This window comes from Danio rerio, chromosome 17, assembly GCF_052040795.2.
Source record: "Danio rerio strain M-AB ecotype USA chromosome 17, GRCz13ab, whole genome shotgun sequence".
Classification (NCBI taxonomy): Eukaryota; Metazoa; Chordata; class Actinopteri; order Cypriniformes; family Danionidae; genus Danio; species Danio rerio.
The window spans coordinates 15,776,800-15,787,528 of record NC_141037.1 but is presented as its reverse complement, the minus strand read 5'-3'; the positions used below and the strand labels follow the sequence as shown (position 1 = coordinate 15,787,528).

Genomic DNA, 10,729 nt, shown 5'->3' with positions numbered 1-10,729 from the left:
AAATTATATTTCATGTCAAATAAGCTAAACTAATAATGTTTTTTGTATTTAAATATGAAATGTTTAATTCAGCTCTTTTAATATTTGTTATTATGATTTTTTGTTGTATTATTTTGTATTTATTATATTTATTTATTTATTGTATCGTACATGATAATAGCTTGATAATCTTTTAAATGTTCATTCATTCATTTTCTTTTCAGCTTAGTGCCTTTATTAATCTAGTGCATGTCTTTGGACTTGTGGGGGAAACCGGAGCACCCGGAAGAAACCCATACGAACATGGAAAGAACATGCAAACTCCACACAGAAATGCCAACTGACCTAGCTGGGGCTCGAACTAGTGTCTTTCTTATTGTGAGGCGATCGTGCTACCCACTGCGCCACCATGTCACCGTGTAAATAATCATAATAATAATATAATAATTTTTATTTTAATGCAATAATGTGCACCTTTTTTAAAGCTGCTTTGAAACTATAATTGTGAAAAGCGCTATACAAATAAACTTGAATTGAATTAAAATGAAATGTTGCCTATACTTTATATTTTAATATTGTGTTTTATATAATTTTATTCAAAAATATATAGTGTACGTTCCAATCTCTGTTACATTTGTCAGTCATCGTTTCCCCCATTCTCTCTTCCCATCCTACATTTCCCAGTCATGCGTCTCTGTCTTTTGCGCATGCGCTCTAGCGTCAGGCCAAATCCTGAAATAGATGACGTCACCTGTCTGTCGGGTCGTGCTGTATTGTTGCACAGGGGAATGAGAGCAGCGCACGAGCTCGGAGCGTCCGCGGGGAGGATGGGACTGTTTACAAGGTAACTTCTCAATCTCCACCGCCAAACTGACAGCCACATGACACCTCAGGAAAAGCAAAACAGCCTGAAAACAGCCGACATTTTACTCCGTGTGAAGTGATTTGCCTTTAAAGGGTGGGAAGTGAAGAGACACGCCAAATCAGCGGCTCAATGGCGAATTCTCGTCTGATTTATAAAACAAATCAAACACATTCGCTTCCAGTCCCACTGCGTTCGTTTGTATCGTGATTAATTGATTATTTCTTCACTTTGATCGTGTTCACTTCAAAACCTGTGCTTCTAGTTCACTTACCAACTCATGACAGTTTGATGCAATGTTGCTATTTAAAACTCATTTACATGCTAGATTTACTTCGTCTTAATTCAGACAGTAGTTGTCACTGTTTTGCCAGCTGTTTTGCTACAGGACAAAGGCAAGTAATTATAATTATGATCTATTTTTCATGCACTGAACATGTTTATTTTGGTGATAATTAAATGGTTTGAAAAGTAAAACCCACGGATGTAACGTTAGAAGAAATGTGTTGCTCATTTAGGACAGAAGTATGCAATAAGTGTGGAGGAAAGCGATTTTGTTAGTAACTTGTGGTCTTGAGAGAGTATGCGTTGGTTTTTGGCACATTTGTTGTAGTTTTTTCTTCCTCTTGTAATAACTTGATACTGTGGTTGTTGTGGCTTGTATAAATAAGGACAAAGCTGAAGCCATGCTATTCTTTGAAATTAGATCCCGTTTGCAAAACCCCTATGTGAGTTTTGTGGCATTTCGTTTTGCTAGATTTGAAGTCATGTAATATGTTTGTGTACTTCTAGAAATGGACAAAATACTGTTTAGTGGACTTGCATCCAAAAATATCTCCTAATAATAAAGCTTCCGCTGGTTTTTTTTTTTTTTTTTTGCGGTGATGCTACTAAAAACCCCTTTTTTTCCCCAACCTTTCAATGAATAGTTTTTAAATTGTACAGTTATTACATTGTTTGTGGAACATTTTATTAATTTTAAGAACGTTTTGTGGACTTTACAGGTTCATCAATGAACCATTGATGCCATTTTACTGTTATTTTTTATTAATAATGTTGACTTTGTTATCGTAAAAAAATGGATCATATCCAGATTAGTGATGTACAGTATATCAGTATTGGCCGATAAATGTGTATTTTTATGGTAAAGTTGTTTATTGTGAAAAAACAAACACTATATCAGTACAAATAGTTACATATCATTATCTTTGTTGTTTTTTTACAAAAGAGAAGAACATTTTTTTTAAATAAAAATGGGAAAAAACTAACAAAAATAATAATAATAACAGAGAAAAAGAAAAATGAAAACAAGAGTAATAAGTGTATAGAAAATTACAACCATCTATCACAATCAAATGTTCAGATACTTTGTCAATGTTGAAAGTAAAAATTTACAATTAAACAGTGTAAAATAGTATTAGAGAAAGCAAACAAATTAAATTACTACAAAATAAATAAATCAAAAAGGGAAGGAGTGTGCATCTATTAAATGGAAGGCAATACCTTATGAGTTAAAGTTATAAAACATTACCACTTTTTAAAGAAATTAGTTTTCCCAGAGCATCTAACCTTTTCCAATTTTAGAAATGCATGGTATCTACAAGCCATTGTGATGTAGTTGGAGGCTTATTTGATTTCCAGTAGAATACGATGCCTGGCTAATAGTGAGGTAAAAGCCAAAATATCAAGCTGTTTAGAATTGAATTGGGACCAAATCTTTGGAACCGCAAAAATGGCAACATCAGGGGATGGGTCTATATTTACCTGCAACACCTTGGACATAATTGTAAAATAATTAATCCAATAATTCAGTAACAGAGGGCACATAAAGAAAATATGACTTAAATTACACCTTGGTGCATGACATTTGTCACATCTGTCATCGATATTGGGAAAAATTTTACATTTCAGCCTGGTTTTTGAGAAATGGATTCTATGAAATACTTTAAATTGTATTTAAAGGCGAGCACAAGTTGTACTAGAACGTATTCTCTGCAGCGCACCAAGCCACCATTTTTCCTCAAAACATAGTCCCAATTCATTTTCCCAAGATATTTTAATTTTAGTAAGAAAACAATCATCCAAGCTTAAAATGCACCAAAAGATTTTAGAAATTTGGGATTTGTGTTGCGAGTTTAGTTGCAGTAACTCTTCTCGTACCTGTAGCTTTGGCAGAAATGGGTAACCTAAGAATAAAGTAGCAGAGCAATGTCTAGCCTGTAAGAATAAAAAAAATAAAAATAAAAAATGGGATTCTGACAGCACCATTTCAGAGGAAAGTTGTGCATAGTTGCAAAAACAGACCATCCCAATGCAGGTCCCGAAAATTTCTTAAATCTTTTGCAAACCATTACTTAAATACAGGATCCGTGAGGGATGGTGGAAACATGATTTCCCAGTAGTGGCATTGTAAATTTTAATGTTATTGGTATCTGCCAGATGAGAATATAAATGATTGGCTAAATAAATAATAGATTATTTTCCCCTGTGGGGTTTTGACTGGTGCCTTTTTCTTTCTTGGAAGTTTTGTTTGTATTAGTTGCAAAGTCATATTTACATAAACACCGGGTGCATTTAAATAATGTACCTTTCTAACATTATTATAAATGAGTGTAAATTGATTTTATGTTTGCTTAAAAAAATTTCACTACATTGAATCATTGTAATTTCTGTGTGGAGTTTGCATGTTCTCTTCCTGTTCGTGTGGGTTTCCTCTGGGTGCTCCAGTTCCACTCACAGTCATGCAGTATAGGTAAATTGAATAAACTAAATTGGCCGTAGTGTGTGTGTGTGTGTGTGTGTGTGTGTGTGTGTGTTTAAATGTGAGAGTATATGGGTGTTTCCTAGTACTGGGTTGCAGCTGGAAGTGCATCTGCTGTGTAAAACATATGCTGGATAAATTGGAGGTTCATATTGCTGTGACGACCCCCGATGAATCTTTAGGAATAAGCCGAAGAAAATAGAATGAATGATTGAATCAGGTTACATTCTGTCATAGTCTATTTTTTAAACACTATGGTGTTTTGCACAGTTACTATTGCTACATTTTGTCACAGACATGCCTCTTTTGGTCAGTTTTGTCCATCTAATGATTCACCAGTTGCATTTTTTTGGGTGGACTGAAATTGCAAACTTTTGACAATAAAATTGTAAACTACAAAAACCAGATTCTGTGAAATTATCCGCTTGTTAATTCTGACGTCATGTAGGGCTGGGCCGATAAATGATATCATATCGAATTACAATAAAATTTATGTCAATAACAAAGATGAACTCTCAACTTCTCTATATGGGTCTAAGAGCCAATCACACAGCCGAAATGTGCAACAATGGGAATCTGGAAGTGTGTTGATATTACTGAATTTACAGCCACTGAAAATTATCATTTGAAAATATGTTATGCCATTTAATGAACCCTCTAATTTTTATGGCTTTAGTTATTGTTGGGGTACTCTTTTAAATCTGAAAAAGCAATAACAACTTGTATTTAAATACATATCGTTTTCGTTCAATATGGAAAATAATTATTGAGATTGCATTTTTGCCACATCGCCTAGCTCTAACGCAACTTACTGGTTCAAATCTCTATCAAACTGTACGAGAAGGCTCAACAAATGGTACTAATAAACCTTTACAAAGCTCTATAATGCTTTCGATAATCATAATCGCAATATATATCCATGCCTAATATCAGATGGCCAGAAAGGGATGAAAATATTGCAAGGGATAAATATATTATATATTGTTTAAATATTGATGTCTGTGATGCAGAAAGTCCAGAGACTGTGGATTTTATAAGAAATTCACTATAATGTGTGATATGACTTAAAAGTGGTCATGAACAAATATTTTTTCAATTCAAATGAGTAGCGGCTTGGAGCCGGAAACAGTATTCCAAACGTCACAACTTAATAAGCGGGTGGAGATCATTTGCATGGATTTTACATGTTAAGTCTGTGGGCACGAACGTGTGTGTTTACAAAAATAACATTGCCATCGGGTGACGTGGTGGCTCAGTGGTCAGCACTGTTACCTTACAGCAGGAAGGTCGCTGGTTCGAGTCCAGAGTGGGCCTGTTGACATTTATGTGTGGAGTTTGCATGTTCTCCCCGTATTCACGTGGGTTTCCTTCTGTGTTTTTCCCGACAGTCCAAAGACATGCAGTATAGGTGTATTGGGTAAATAGAATTGGTTGTAGGGTATGAGTGCGTGTGTGAATGCAAGAGTGTATGGGTGTTTCCCAGTACTGGGTTGCAGATGGAAGGGCATGTGCGTAAAACATATGTTGGAATAGTAGGTGGTTCATTCCACTGTGGTGACCCCTGATAAATAAGCGACTAAGCTAAAGGAAAATGAATGAATGAATGAATGAATGAATGAGTGAACATTGCTGTTTACTGGCTCGGCATGCATTATGCAGCTTTTTCACAGTAGCTTTTGTAGATTCATGTCAACACGAATCATTTTCACAGTATTTTGTTTTGCGAAATTTAAAAAATGCAGCTTTTAAAGACTTTTATCTTGCTTTTCTATTTTTAAAACCCGGAATTAGGGCTGGAGGATTAATCGGAGTGTTATCGAAATCCGAATCTAATTTTTCCAGGACAATGTTTTCTATTACTTTCCCTGTGTGGAGTCATGTGACCCCACTTTGTCAAGGCTAATTTATACTTATTATAAACCATTTCAATGAGGTGATGTTATTGGCCTATAAACGTATCCTGCCTGTTGCCAAATTATTTCATAACTCTAACAAGAGGTGATTTCATCATATCTTAACGTTAAAACTATCATATATCAAGCTATCATGACATTATTCATCAACATTTGGACGTTTTGGGATTCTCGGAAGCTTTAGAAATTAGTAATGTGAACCAGGAAATACGTTGGGACCATTATTATTGTTTACATCCATCAAAATGGTCTATATTATGATTTATACTTATTATATTATTCTGATATTATACTGCCAAGCAAACGTGTATGGTCCGGCGCAGCCTCGCATACCCGCACACCTCTCTTAAAAATAAAACTACACATCACAACGACATGTAGCATAGGCTTGGGTGGTATCCAAATTTTGATAACATCAAACCTCTTCCCTATTTTATCTCGGTATACGGTGTTTCCGTGCATAATAAAAAGTTATGATGTAAGGCTCAGACTGCGCCACCAAACTGTTGGCCTGTGCCTAAGCAATTCAGAAACTGAATACCATATATGCGTCTTTAGGTTCGCTGTCACTTGTTAGTTACACAATTTGCAAATTGTCTTGTTCGTATTTACGTCCCTTCTCATTCAGTCGAAACCCAAAATACTGCCAAACTGCAGAGGTTGGTTGTGTTCTTTTTCAAGACCAGGTAATTTTGTGCGTGACTCGCCATCTTTTCTCTCCTCTTTCTCTCTCCTCCACACTGTCCCATGATGACAATCATGCATACGCATTTTAAGGCATTAAATAAATAATATTTAAACTTATCTGCTATATAAATGCATTGTTTTTTATGACGGTATAACAGTATTGAAACTGAAACCGTTGCTATTTTTAGATCCGATATACCGTATTACCGCCCAAGCCCAATGTAACATAAGTTTTGTGATTGGTCGGTTTGGTAGCAGTGACAAGGGTGGGCGGCGTGGAGAGCAATGTTTTAGGCAATGTGTGCTTTAATTTCAGTTGTTCATTGTTGATGTTCAATAAATAATCATAGATAGCTGATAGTGTGTGTTTACTTCAATTATTTTATAATCAAGTAATGTACCCTTCATTCAGAAATCTCTCACTTGTAATATGTGAACACATTTAATGTACAAAACTTGTGAGTGAACTATGAGGGAAAAACATAAAGTAAATAAAATAATCGTTCATTAATCGTTATAAAGTTAAAATGTTTAATTAATTGAGATTTTGATTTTAGGCCAAATCGCCCAACCCTACCCGGAATTCCCAAAAAAATCCTCTCAAGCAAATTCATGGCTTGTCTCCCATTCACCTTGCAGCTCTACAGCAGTACAATGATCTTAAATGATAGTGAAAGAAAGACGTGTGGGGTCCGTCTGAGAGGATGAATCAAATAAAGCCTCTCCGACACTTAAATATCTTATTTTCTCCTGCATCGTTAATTGCGTGCTAAGTGGAATCGTTAAATCGGCCATCATTAGCACCGTCTGCACGCAATCCTCCCCAGTATTTGAAATAAATGCAATATCGAGTAGTTCCAGCATTCTTCTATGATCATCCTCGCATGCACAGACATGCAGTGACAACGTAAGTATTAAAGACAAGGGGAATCTCTGATCCGAGCTGAAATCGCTGCTCGCTCATGGATGATAATGCAGGTTCGTTCACATCGAAAAGTCATTTCCACATTCCTTCATATCCACGGCTGCTCATCCGGGGCTGTTTGACCTTATTAATTTGTTGCAGCGTTCAGCCATTTAGTCACACCTCTAGTACTTAACATGCCGGGCGATAAGCCAGATCCCTCCAGCATGGCCCAGAATCCTCTTGCCTCTCTTCTAAATTTTGTAGTTGATGGTTTTTGTGAACAGGGTGTGTGTGTGCATACATGGCGGTGCACAGCAACGGGAGTTTGTTTTGCCTAATTAGCCAGGCTGGTAGAGATGCTGACATGAGACGTGTGGGAGATGTCTTTAATTACAGAGGTGGAGTCACATTGACACTACTGCAGTATCTCAGGGCTGGAGAATGCCATAGTTATGCCAAAGCATGATACTGGGACTTCTGTCAGACTGCAACCGATACCAGACGCAATGCTCCACCCTTCCATTGGCCTGTGAGCTAATTTGGTGGAGCGCTTTATTTTGGGTTTGGAGTGTTGTTTATGTGTTGTTACTTAAGTATTTAGGCCTACAAGATCAACTTCAGTATAAACTACCCTCTGAGTAAGTTAGTATGATGACATTTGTGTTGAATAGAACGGTGTGTATTGTGTAATGTGCGTGTGTGTGTGCATTGATGGTGGTTTTCTTTTGCTTTGGGTGCAGAATTGAAAGTAATAGCAGGACGGGTTGGTTTGGATATTCTGGATTGTCACATGCTCATGCTGCTTTGATAAGATAGGAGATGAATTGTAATCTTGTTTCAAGTTTGAAGACCGCATGCAACCACTCTGTGTATCCATGGCAACAGATGTTCTTAAAGCACCGTGAAGGATGTCTCATGTTTGTCTGAAGTGCTGTGCAGTGTATTTATTATTATAAAAAAGCACAACTACTGTTACTTGAAAATATAAAAAGATATATGTGCCAAGTACATGTATGGCTTTTTATTTTATTGGCTCCACTGGATGTATTGTGACCTTTTCATGACAGTTAAAGGGATAGTCAAAATGTAATCACACTTTACTATTTATTTTGTTTCTATTGGACACAAATATTGAAGAAGGTTGGAAACCAGTAACCACTGACTTCTGTAGCATTTGTTTTTCCTACTATAAAAGTCAATGGTTACAAGTTTTTAACATGCTTTTAAATATCTTCTTTTGTGTTCAAGAGAAGAAACTCAAACTGATTTGGAACAAGTCAAGCATGAGTAAATGATGATTTTTTTCCTTTGATATAATACAACAATATTCATTGTTGTCATAATGTATGTTACAAAATAATCTTTATTTTTCATTAAAGTATTTGTAAATTCATATAAATTAACCAATAATTCTAAAATAATTTAGTATGTAAACATAAAATAAATGTTATTTAATTATACACTCACCGGCCACTTTATTAGGTACACCTGCCCAACTGCCCGTAAACAAAAATTTCTAATCAGTCAATCACATGGCAGCAACTCATGCATTTAGGCATCGTCAAGACAATCTGCTGCAGTTCAAACTGAGCATGAGAATGGGGAAGAAAGGGGATTTAAGTGACTTTGAACGTGGCATGGTTGTTGGTACCAGACATGCTGGTCTGAGTATTTCAGAAACTGCTGATCTACTGGGATTTTCACACACAACCATCTCTAGGGTTTTCGGAGAATGGTCCGAAAAAATATCCAGTTAGCAGCAGTTCAAATGCCTTGTTAATGCCAGAGGTCAGAGGAGAATGGCCAGACTAGTTTGAGCTGATAGAAAGGCTTCAGTAACTCAAATCACCTCGTTACAACAGAGATATGCAGAAGAGTATCTCTGAGCACACAACATGTTGAACCTTGAGGCGGATGGGTTACAGCAGCAGAAGACCACACCGGGTGCCAATCCTGTCAGCTGACAACAGGGAACTGAAGCTAAAATTTGCACAGGCTTACCAAAATTGGACCTATAGAAGATAGGAAAAACGTTGCCTGGTCTGATGAGTCTCGATTTCTGCTGCCACATTCGGTTCGTAGGATCAGAATTTGGCGTCAACAACATGAAAGCATGGTTCCATCCTGCCTTGTATCAATGGTTCAGGCTGGTGTAATGGTGTGGGGGATAATGTTTTGCCATTTTTGAGCCTATTAGTACCTAATAAAGTGGCCAGTCAATACACGTACTCTTATGTATAATTATTAATACATATAGTGTAAATAATAAATGGACATTTTGACTTGCATTTTAATGAAAAACTTTTGTTTTTTTGTTTTTTTTGTTGTTCACTCATGTTTTGCATTTTAGGTGCTTTTTCCAATGATTTTAGTTTCATTGTGAGCATACTTTATTTATTGTCACCTGCTGTTTGTTTCTCTTTCGATCTGTCCTTATCAGAGGGATTGTGTCAGTCCTGGTGCCAATCCCTTTTCACCTGTTTGTATTTGACATTTACTACACTATAAAGTAATTGCGATAAGTTTTATTGTTGTATGCCACTGACTATATAAGGATTATACAACAGCATAAACCTTAAAACGCTGTTTTATATTTTTATTTATGCATTAGTCTGTATGTATTATGTCTTTTTTATTGTTACAATATTTCTATAATTATACAAAAAGTGAATGTTGTAAATTTGGTCTGATTAAGCCATGAAATAGCCAGAAAAGCTGATGTGGCAATACATTCAAAACTCTAGAATGATAATGAAAACTGGCATAAAAGCCTTAAAGCGATAAAAACCTTTCATTTTTAAGGTTATTAAGATTCTGTGATTTGATGTTAAGTAAAATGCAAATGTCCTTGTAAAAGGGCTTTAACGTTATTTGTGAAACTCAAACTCTTTTGGACAACTTCTCCCAAAGCATCAGTAGTTTTCATGAAAATATGAAAAATCCTCTTTTCTTCAGTGGTCAGTAAGCAGAGTTTTAAATGGGTTTTCATAGCTCACTGACACATCCAACAAAGATTAGATTAGATGAGATGACAGAGGCTAAAATCAGCCAATGACATTCATTATTATGTAAACATGATATGGGCTATATATCTATTCCTTCGCCAAAATGATTAAAGTCATGTCAATGTGTTGTACGATAAGTCGATATATCGATTATTATTATAATATATTGAATATGATTAGAGTTCACTGTAGTGCATACATTTTCATTGTTTTCACTGCAAAATCCTCACCGCTTGCGCGGATATAGGAGACATTTAGGCTGAATGCATCTTTGCACCTAAAAACGTCAAACGCAGCACTCAGGAACAAATTAAAACAATTATTATGTGAACTTACCGAAGTAAAAAGGCCCTCAATGCTTGCTCCGTCTTTGTGCTCTTCTTATTGGCTCTCTGCTCTAGAACTGAACGCGAATGATTGGTTAATACCAGCCATCAATCACTCAGTCAATGCCTTCTGCCTTCAGATGACAGGAGCTACAACCGTGAATTTGTGAAGCGCTGAAGATGAGAGAATAAAAATAACACTGACAGATTTACCTACAGTTACTAATAATGGCACATCTTGTTAGTGATCATGTGCTGAATGTTAATCCACCATTTACACATTTCCTAG

The 10,729-nt window shown here is 36.1% G+C and overlaps 1 protein-coding gene across 8 annotated transcripts in view; it reads left to right on the top strand.

Moving 5' to 3' along the window:
• The first annotated feature begins 744 nt into the window (after positions 1 to 744).
• The window catches only part of daam1a (dishevelled associated activator of morphogenesis 1a), a 133,070-nt gene continuing 123,085 nt past the window's right edge, over positions 745 to 10,729 (top strand). For all 8 annotated transcript variants that reach the window (XM_087290168.1, XM_087290164.1, XM_087290163.1 and 5 more), the window contains exon 1: positions 745 to 823. The gene's annotated coding sequence lies outside the window, so the exon portion shown is untranslated. The remainder of the gene's footprint in view (positions 824 to 10,729) is intronic.